This window comes from Protopterus annectens, chromosome 9.part0 (assembly GCF_019279795.1).
Source record: "Protopterus annectens isolate FY-2018-M chromosome 9.part0, PAN1.0, whole genome shotgun sequence".
In the NCBI taxonomy this organism is placed as follows: Eukaryota; Metazoa; Chordata; order Ceratodontiformes; family Protopteridae; genus Protopterus; species Protopterus annectens.
In genome coordinates this window covers 173376215-173387539 of record NC_056743.1, presented here as the reverse complement: position 1 = coordinate 173387539, position 11325 = coordinate 173376215, and positions in this window count along the sequence as shown.

The following is an 11325-nucleotide window of genomic DNA, read 5'->3' as shown; positions in this document are numbered from 1 at the left end:
CATTGTTTCTTTGTGAATTGCTTATCCAATCTCTTTTCCAAATCCTTTTTCACCTCCTTTGATTGATTCTTATAGTTATCCTGCAATATTTTATATGCTTTACTAATTATTCCTTTTTTAATGGCAGCTTCTGTTCTAGTCTATTAAAAACTCTACTAGTGCTGGCCTTTCATTAGGACACCCCTATTTCTTTCTCTTTGCCTATACTCTGATATCAATCTCTGAAAGGGAAGGCTATCTCTAACCTGCCATCCAAATACATTTTTGTTGTGTTCCCATTCTATAATATTTCCCTCTGTAGTTATTTGCTCCCAATACATTGGTTCCTATGTCAGTTTTCTCCAATAAATTCTAGCCTTCTCTTGCCTCTTGTCTGTATCCCTGATTGCAGTCATCCCTATCAGCAGAATCTCCTTTCTCCATTCCAGTGTTGGTTTAGTTCTTAGAATACTTTCTGCTACTTTATGGATATAATATTCTACATGATTATTCTTATCATTAAAGGCCTGCATCTAAAATCCCAGTCTTTCCTTATTTCTTGAGCTTTCTCTGTGTTTCGTCATCATCCCTTTCCACTTTGAATTATAGTTTTCTGCTTGTGCTATGTATAGGAGTCTTAACTGTGTAGCTCTGAAATACCCCTTCAGATTGGGTAATCACAGTCTGCCCTGTTCTACAGGATGAATCAGCTTATCCCACTTGATTCTTGCTGTCTCCCCCTCCCAGATAAAGTCATCCAGCTCTTTATTAATTGCTACCCACAAAGTCTCTTCTGGTTGATAAAAATATGCCTGGCCTGTGTTTAAGACTAAAGGGACAAAAAACATGTTTAACTTCTTGTATCTCACTATCCATATCCATATAACAATGCTTTCATTTTCTTAGTTTTTGTATTATCTTTAGCTTAGTCTCTTCCCACATATCCTTAGCTGCCACACTAGAATCATTTTAAAGCCATACTCCTGCTTACCTTATCTTTTAAAGCCAACTCATTCTTACCCCCAACAGTGGTAGAAACATCCTTGACCTGGTCATTACTAACATGGGTGACTGATGCTCTACACCAGAAATCAACTCCTCCCTGGTCAGATCTGACCACAAGCTAATCACCATAGATATCCACATCCCACCCACATCCCCCTAAAGGAAACCACCATAAAAAAACTTTAACAAAGCCAATTTTGGGCTTCTAAAAACAGAGATGTCTAACTTCATGATGCCCATGCAAATGGAAAATAGGTGCATGACTGCTGAATCATACATCAATGCACATACACAAGTGCATGTATGAGCACATACACAAGTGCATGGAACCAAACGGAACCAAGACACTCTCCCCCAAAAAAAGAAAGCGAGTCTGGTGGTCCCCTGCCATAACAGACTCTACAACAGAAGGAAAAAAACTGTTGCAGAAAAGGGTAAAGTCCCAAGACTGGAAAAACTCTCTTGTTAGCCTCAGCAAAAAAATGAGATCCCTCATCAAATCCTCTAAAGCTAACTACGAAAACAAAATTGCTGCAGATTATAAAGACAACCACAAAGCATTCTATAGTTATGTCAAGAATATATATGGCAATACTCAGATCTGCTCTGAGTTACAGCACAATGGCAGTGCATATACAGAACCAACAGAAATTGCCAACATATTGGCCGACAAGTTCAGTGCGAACATTACCCCCTTTTCACCCTCTAAAGGACTTATTACAATACCTGAGGAATGCCAAGTCCCTATTATCATGGCTACACATGTAAAAAACGCACTGTCCAAAGCCAAGAATACAGCCTCCATGGGACCTGATAATATCCCTGGCTGTATTCTACATGAATTACAAAGTGAGCTGGCACCACACCTGAGTACCCTGTTCAATCACAGCCTCATCTCAGGCTTTGTTCCCACTGAATGGCACACTGCTACTGTCATCCCACTACACAAAGGAGGAGCTACTACAGACCCTGGGAATTACCGCCCCATTAGCCTGATGAGTCTGATATGTAAGGCTATGGAGTGCATTGTCATGGACTTTATAAATAGGGACATAGGGAATCTGCAAACTCTGGACCCCACGCAGTTTGGGTTTGTGAAAGGTAGATCATGCCTGCTCAACCTGATAGGCTTATTTGAATCTGTCACCAGAGCTGTGGATGAGGGCAAGGTAGTTTACACAGCCTACCTAGACCTTGCCAAGGCCTTCAACACCATCTCTCACTCAGGAATCATAAACAGACTCACTAAACTAGGCATAAACCCCTATGTTATAAGATGGGTTGCTAACTGATAGAACTCACACTGTGAAAGTAGTGGACTCCAAATCTGACTTTCAACCAGTTACAAGTGGTGTCCCACAAGGGTCAGTCCTGGGTCCTCTCCTGTTTGGCATCTACTTCTCTGAAGTTCAAGCCAACACAAAGGGACTCTGGTTGACCAAGTTTGCAGATAATTGCAAACTGGGAGCCATTATTGATTCTCCAACTGATGTAGACATTCTACAAAAGGGCCTCACTGAGACCAACAACTGGTGCCAGAACCATGGCCATAAGCTCAATGCCAAAAAGTGCATTGTCATTCCCTTTGGGAAAAATTCAGTGCCCATGAACTACCACATAGGCAGTAGTCCACTAAACACTGAAGGTGTGATAAGAGACCTAGGGACACAGTTTGACACCCATCTCTCCTTTGATAACCACATTGCCGCCATAGTCAGAAAGTCCTTCTATGTGGCACATCTCATTACAAAATGTTTCTTATCCAGGCAGGAAGAAAGAGGTTATAATTCCTCTCTACTCATCCCTCATTAGACCTATTATAGAATACAACGCCCCATTTGGAGTATACCTCACTAGACATCTGCAACAGCTGGAAAGGCACAAAAATACCTTTAAGAGGATCTTGGGCGTTAGACACTTGCCCTATATGGACAGACACAAAAAACTCCAGCTATACTCTGTCTCATATCGCCTACTTAGAGGCGATCTGTGCTTGACCTACAAAGCCATGTCTAACCCAGAGCTGGTAGATATGCTACACTTAAAGAAATCCCAATCCCTCCATGCCACACGCTTCAGGGACCTAAACCTCATTACCACAATAAACAACATGCTGGAGGGACATGTTCCTACCCCAGAGACTTCCCATACTCTGGAACAAACTTCAAATTCACATCAAGCAGAGCACTTCACTGGCCCTCTTTAAGAGAAATCTTGATGAGTGGATGGGCAATAGGAAGTTCACTCCTGGGATCACTTCAGTGGCCCTGCTAGACACGGGCACTGGAAACTAACTACAGGCAGCATGATGTCAGGGAATCTTCTTGGGCTAGGCTTATATAGGCTCCAGGGCTGTTAACCTAGTAGACACCTATGAACCTAAATATTTCATTTTATCATGTCCCTATAAATATGGGTATTCCTGAACCAGTTCATGTGTGGGTACATAATTTACTTCTATTGCCTTTGTTTTAGCTTCATTAATTTTGTATCCTGAAAAGATCTGAAATTGCCTCAAAATGTTCCACGACACTGTAATGACTTTTTCTCAGGTACAAAATAATATCATCTGCAAATAAAGCCAACTTTTCTTGACCACCATACCAATTATATCCTTGAATTTCTGAGTCCCTTGTTTTCTTTGCCAATGGTTCTAAATATAATGAAAATAATAAAGGGGAAAGAGGACACCTGTGGCTATGAATCCCACAAGAGATCTGTTGTGGTATATGTCCTAAACCTCAGGACAAGGCTTGGAGAGCTCATGGGCTTTGCCCAGGAGAACCTGGCAGGAGCCCAACAGCAGAAAAAGGTCTGTTATGACAGGAATGCATGAGCCAGAGAGTATGCTGTGGGGCAGCAGGGGATTGTTCTCATTCCTGTCAGACACAATAAACTACAGGATGCTTGGGAGGAACACTTCAAAGTGGTAAGGAAGGTCAATGATGTTAACTACATGATAGAATTGCTAGGCAGGAGGCAGGGGTACAAACTGTACCATGTTAACATGATGAATCCTTAAAATGATAGAGAGGCCCTTATGCTGAGTATGTGCAGTGGATGGCAGGAGGAGTCTGAGGGAGATCTGGTGACTGATCTCCTCAACGAGGTTCAGACTGACACCTCATTTGAAGGGTAGCAATGTCCCAGCAGCTGTCCCCTACCCAGGTTCAAGAAATCCAAGCAGTGTTACAGGAGTTTGGGGACATGTTCAATGGGAGACTAGGGTGAACCCACCTGGTGCAACACCACATGGATACAGGGCTCCAAAGACCTATAAAGCAGGCCCCTTACAGGGTGCCTGAGCAAGTCAGACAGACTGTGAGGGAGGAGATGCAGGTAATGTTGGAACTGGGAGTAATCCAGGAGTTCAGCAGTCTCTGGGCCTCCCCAGTGGTGCTGGTACCAAAGAAGGATGGTAGCAACAGGTTCTGTGTGGACTACAGGAAACTAAATAATCACACAGAGTCAGATGCTTACCCTGTGCCTAGGACAGATGAAGTCCTAGAGCATCTAGGTGGGACTAAATATCTAACCACCATTGATCTTACCAAGGGCTACTGGCAGGTGGCCTTGACTCCCAATGCCAGAGAGAGCTCAGCCTTTCTGACTCCTTTCAGTTTATATGAGTTCACAAATATGCCCTTTGGGATAAAAAATGCCCCAGCAACTTTCCAGAGGCTAGTAGATCATATCCTAGCAGGAGCAGGAGATTATGCCCTTGCTTACCTGGATGATATTGCCATCTACACCATTCCTTTCAAGAGCACCTTCACCATGTCAGGGAGATGCTAGGCTGACTGCAGAGGGCAAGGTTGACCATTAAGTCCAGTAAGTGTCAGGTGGGTATGGCAGAAGTGTCCTACCTAGGATATAGAGTGGGGAGTGGTAAGATTAGACCAAAACTTGCCAACGTGGAAGCCATTCAGGCATGGCCTGCCCCTGTTACCAAAAAGCAGGTGACAGCATTCTTAGGGACAGCAGGGTACTATAGAAATTTTATTCCGTATTCTAGTACCATAGCTGCTCCCTTCACAGACCTGACAAGGAAAAACAGGCCAGATAAGGTAGTGTGGACCCCAGCATGTGAGCAGGCATTCCAGAAGCTTAAAGGAGCTTTGGGAGGACCTTCTGTGTTAGCCAGTCCAGATTACAGCAAATAATGTGTTTTGCAGGTGGATGCTTCAAACCATTGGGTGAGGGCTGTACTTAGCCAGGTCTCTTCAGAGTGAGAAGAGTACTCAGTGGTATATCTCAGCCATAGATTCCAACCCAGGGAGGAATGTTATACAGCTGTAGAAAAGGAATATCTGACCATAGTATGGGCACTGGTGAAACTTCAGCCTTATTTGTATGGAAGGAAATTCACTGTAGTTACAGACTACAATCCCTTAACATGGCTAAATAGAGCCAGTCAACAAAATGCCAAGTTATTAAGGTGGGGCTTACGATTGCAGGCATATGACATGACAGTACAACACAGTAGTGGGATCAGCAATGCCAACTCAGTTAGATTCTCTGTAAATGGTTCATCTCCCAGGCCCATGCTTACACTAATCAAGGGTAGCAGAACTTATCAGAGATTTGGGATGCATGGCTAGGTTTAAAAAGGCTCTTGTGGTCATTAGCCTAATAAACACCTATGACTCTATGAACAGGGAAAGAGGTAACATATTCCCAGATAGGCTTATTTCTCTCAAACCACATTTCTCAAGGGTCACTTGAAAAACTAGCCTGAGTCTTAGAAGAGGGAGAAATGTGATGATATGGGCAAGTGCCAGCATAACCAGCTGGAGTTTTGTAGAGAATGATATGGCTTTTGAATATCAAACCGATTTATACAAGATGCTTGTGTTACAAATGTATTAGAACTGTATGTCATTTATGTATCAAACTGATTTTGTACAGATGATTTTGCTGAAAATGTATTGGTGAGCTTTGCTTGTGTTGAAATGTATCAACAATACAACCTGCTGATACGAAGAGAAATGTACATGTATTACTATAGCTGAATTAAATGTATGTGTTTTAATAGAGGATACTGGCACAGCTGAGGTTAACTTTAAGAAAAATTAGAGAAATGCAAATGAGCTGTTAAATCTTTAAAAGGCATCCCACTGTGCTGAATGGAACCAGAGACATTGGGTCTGGGGAAGAACCTTTGTCCATTAGCTCAGTGAAAAGAGGGGAGGCCCCCAGGCAGTGCCATAAACATTTGGATGTGTAGTGCGGCCATCTGTGCTAACTTCCTGTCTCGGTGTAAGGGGAATACTGTGAGAATCTAGAATCAGGTGACCAGATGAGGTCATTCTGCCAGTCCTCTTGGAAATGATACTTTAGATATTAAAAGGAGAAATTTCAGAGTATTGAGTATTCTGTTTTGGGAAGGCTGACTGGAAAGACCCTCACCCACAGCAACTTGCCTTGCTGAAGTAAGTAACTTAACTAAGGAACAATAATTCTTTTAGATTCAGTCAAGAATATAGTGAAGTTTAGTTTAGATATTGTTTTTCTTTATTTGTCTGAGTCTGTCCTTCAATGTTCTTTTCAATATTTCCTGTGATCTGAACTCTGTAGTTTACTATGAATATATATTCAGTATTTTCATGTACTTTTATTATTTATTATTAAATATATTTAAAACTTTTATTGTGGCTGAACCTTGTAGAAAATACTTAACCTTTGAGAGTGCTTATATTTATTTGGTGACATTGTGTGGGCCACTCCAGAAGGCCTAGCTATCTTGGTGAACTTCTATTATTTGTATTAGTATTAATATTACCCAGTATAATTGGATACCCTTTGTAAGAGCCTTGCAGTAATTGATTGGTGGCATACCTTAGAATCTGGGCAGGGCTGGTAGAGCAGCTAATCTGTGCCAGGCTTTCCCAGGTGTGTGTGTGTATGTGAAAATTAAATCTTAGTGTGTGTGTGCGTGTGTCAGCTACTTGGTCAGAGACATGAAGCACTGGGTTCACAGAGAGGGGGCTGGAGGACTTGGTTTGGACACTCAGCTGAGGACCTAACCCTACAGCTGTACCAGTGGGGAGTCTAATTGGGGGCCTGGAGGGAGACAGATATAGAGGCATCCAGACCCTGGGCTGAGAGTGTTCCCTGTGTACTCTTAAGGGAAATTGTACTTGATGCAGAGAGGTCTGCATCTGGAAATACTGAGTGAATCCATTTGTTTTCCAAATAAATGTCCCTCTCCAGTATCAGTGGCGAGGATTCAGGCTTCTTTATTACTGGCCCAGTGTGGGGTGACACATATTGGCAACCATCACATATTAGTAGCAGTGGTGGGCATCACAATAAATATAATTTTTTTAAACAAAATGTTGGGAGTCAAATCTCAACAATGCACTGCTTATATTAGATATATTTCTTGTACATGAAGCTGTGTGATTATATGCCAAAGCTATGAAGAAGACAGTATTGTTAAGCACTTTTCTGACATAAGAAAGCTACTTAGTTTCCCATTTTGCTGTAGTCTTATTTTAGAATATTAATAGCAGCCACCACAGAACTGTATCTGAAAAAGTTACAATGCTTTAAAAGCTGTAATATACTCTGTGCTAGCACACATACACAAGAAGATATATGAAAAAATTAAGTGTCTAAAAGCTTTAAAAATGTTAATTTATTAGAGGAACACTTTGAGTCTGCCTGGCATCTGTATGATAGCACTAAGTGAGTTACATCTTTTAAAATTATAAAAAGTTTGCACTTCCACCCATTTTTTCCTCTAAGTTGCAATACATTGGGGCAACTAAAGTTCCATGTAGTACAAAGCATTATGATTGGATCACTGATCATAATTATTTGCTAATGTGTTAGAGAATTGGACTCAAGAAATTCATATTTCAATTTCATTCTAAAGGGGAATTTCTTCAATCCATTCTTTAACACACGGATTCTGATTATAATCCTCTATATATCAATGTCTGTACCTGCCTATCTATTATAAGGAAACTTTTATGTAGTTTGATCTTATTGTTTTTCGTAAGGTGTTCAAGGCATTTTTTTGAGAAACCCTTAATAAATTGTATTTCATTTTGTATTTGCAGTGTTTTGATATATGCACATTCACACCTAAGGAATTGATTATAAAGAATATTTTGTTTCTTGTGCTGCAAGGATGACATCTGTTATAATGTAACAAATTATTCCATTCCACCAGCTACATAATGTTTTTGTTTACATGGTCCTGAATATCAACAGGTTTTACTATTGTTAAATTACAAAAACTAGATATTGACCCACTTTCCCATACTAAAGTGAAGTAACCACAAAGGACAGGTTACACTATGCCAAAATGTTAGAATACCAAACTAGCACCCAGTGAATGATGCAGACTGTTGATGTCTGTGTTTCCGTGAGGGGGATGGCCTTTCAGCATCTCATTTTGAGGTCTAAGTCTGCATTTGATCTTCATCTTTTGTGCTTCACTCCAAGGTTGCACTGCCTTGTGAAAGGGAAAATGCATTGCTTTCCATTAATACAAATACCCTACTTTGCCTGACCTCAGTGGGAGAATAAAATAGTAGGTGGTATTGTGGGTGGAGGGGTCTTACTTCCTTGCAAAAGCTTGAACTTTGTACTTTTTCAATATTAATTCTGTTTTCTTTTTTGGTATTCTACCAGTTTAGAATAATATTTGAGAAAAGTCTTGGTATATTAAATAAATCTACAAGATATTCTTTGTACTACACACAAAATGACATTTTAGATAACCACTTGAGCCACAAAAATAAAAGTCATAGATTCTTCCACAGTAACCTTCCATACTATAAGCACATCAACTGAGTGCCTGTGGGGGCTTTGTTTTCCTAAACAACCCAAGTATTGGCATGATGTGTAATCTTCCTCCCATTCCCTGCTGTGCAGATAATGTAGCTTGATGGTAGACTGGCACCTTTTGTGGGCAACTTTCATGTTGCTCATTGGTGATTACTAGATGATAACTTGGCTAATGACCCCAGGGAGCCTTTTTTAAGCCTAGTCATGCTTCCCACCCATCTATTAAAATTACATTTGCAACTCAAAATCTATTAATTACAATAGAAAATCTACACACTGTTTAGAAAAATCTGACTCTCTGATGTATTCTCATTGCATGAAATCAATCCATTAGTGGAATAGTTGTATAAAATATGGGTTTATTTGTTATAACCAGATTGAAATCATTAACTGGGGTTCTATCTTCCAACATTTGCATTGCATCTCTTATGTACTATCTGATATTTAATTTTATAACTTCATATGTTGTTTCCATGCAGTATACCAATAAAGCCTTTTTAAATTTAGCCACTGCAATCCCACTGATACAACTGACTATGTATCCCTCCCCCCATCTGTAAGGGGCAGGGCCAGTAGAAAATCTGATTTCGCATCCATTCACCAAAGTTAGATTTAAAGATAGAGTGGGATGTGCCTTGCTTTTCAGAAAAAGGATTTTGTTCCAGAGGTGAGGAATTACTTGGGAGCAATAACTGTCATGTCAACAAGTCTTATTTATGTTGCAGTGTAGATTTAGGTCCCTTGAACTTGTGTTTGTTCTATGACCAGATTTATAGTGATGCAGTATATGATGTACAGCTTGGTCATTTACATCTTTGTAGGTTACACATACATCAGTCTGTAGACATATGTAGGAGACAGAGGAGAGAGAGAGAGAGAGAGACAAGGTTTTTAGCTGGTCTGCGTAACAGGATCCTCAGACAAGATATATTGTTTTTAAAGGGAGGAAATGCTAGGGTATTTCAGGATGGGTTAAGTGTTTGGAGTGAGCCACTAAGCAATCCAAAACAATACGAAGGAATTTATATGGGGATTGAAATGTTTATTGATGTTGGAATATGGGATAGTACCAATAGCCTTAGCTAAATTGAGATAAGCTGTGTGCACAGAGTTACCATCATTCACTGCTCCAGTGACTCTTTCAAAGAAATAATTTAAATTTCAGTAGGTATGAGCTAACTTTAAAAAATCCAAATTGGTTTGTTCTACTGATTGTCAATTTTCTATGTCCCTGTTGTTGAGGTCCATAATGATGCATTCCATCACCTAAATATGATACTGGGGCTAATAGGTCTATAGTTACCATGGTCCGTGTTAAGGGCTCCTTTGTAGAGAGGAACTTTGACAAGTGTTCTTCAGGCTTCTGCTACACACACAGTGGAGAGGATGTGGTTGAACAGTTTAAGATGGAGATTTGGTAGGGTGTATTTCATAATAAACATAAAATGATCTGCATGTCATCTGCACCCATAGAGCTGGTATTTTTAATTTTAAAGAGCATTTTTTGGTATCTGTTTAGAGATAAATACTGAGGGATATAGACTAGATATTCTGGATTGGGAAGTTTGGAATTAACAGGAGGGAGAAGTTAAGCTCAATTTATTTTCAAGGATGTTAACTATGTCCTTTGGGTTTGAGTGGGTGACATCATTAGAGGTAAGCCCAGTGCAATGCTGGGTTTTGTTTCTAAGGTTCTTTACATAATTAAAATATAAAAATCACCAAAACATCACATACACTTTATTAAACAAAATAAGAAAAAGCAAAGCTTTCAAGCCAAGAAAGACTCTTTCTCAATGCACAAGTACTTCTATCAGCTAGTAGGGGTAGCTATGGGTACCTCAGTAGCTAATAGCTACACAAATTTGATTCTAGTCCAATGGGAGGAACTTTATATTTATACTTATCATGATGACACAACAAGGGTTGAGTTTCAGAATAGTAATTTTTTTTTATAAACGTTTTGTTGATGATGTTTTCTTTTTCTGGACAGGGAAATAGAAGCATTACATTTGGATCCATTCAGCTGCTATTCTGAGGCTTTGGTTTTGGCTTTACATAATTAAAGCGTGTCTTGTAGTTCTACTTTATTGATGTAGCAATTTTTAGTTCATAATTAGCTCTGCCAGATTTGATCTTGCTCCAAGTTCATTTGTTAAGCATTTTGAGGTTGTTTTTAATACACACTGAGAGTTTTTTGGATTCTATAAGGCTGTTTTTTTTTGTTCATTGTAGAGTTTATTTATAGTTGAGTTTCACCAGAGAAATGTGTTTTTATAGCTGGTGTAGTATTTTGGGCAAATAGGGGCATGAGTTGAAATGTGGTGTGTGTTAGAAGGTCATTAATAGGTGAGGTACTGTTCAGTCATCTCAAGTACTCAGCGAGCACATGGAAATTGGTGTTACAGAAGTCTGTAAAGATGGTTTGGTTGGCTGTTACCTGTACAGTGATCATAATATGAATGACACTCTGGGTGATCTGATTTGACCACTGAGAGTGCAACACTGTATGAGAAACAGACATATACAGTGTTGCAGGAC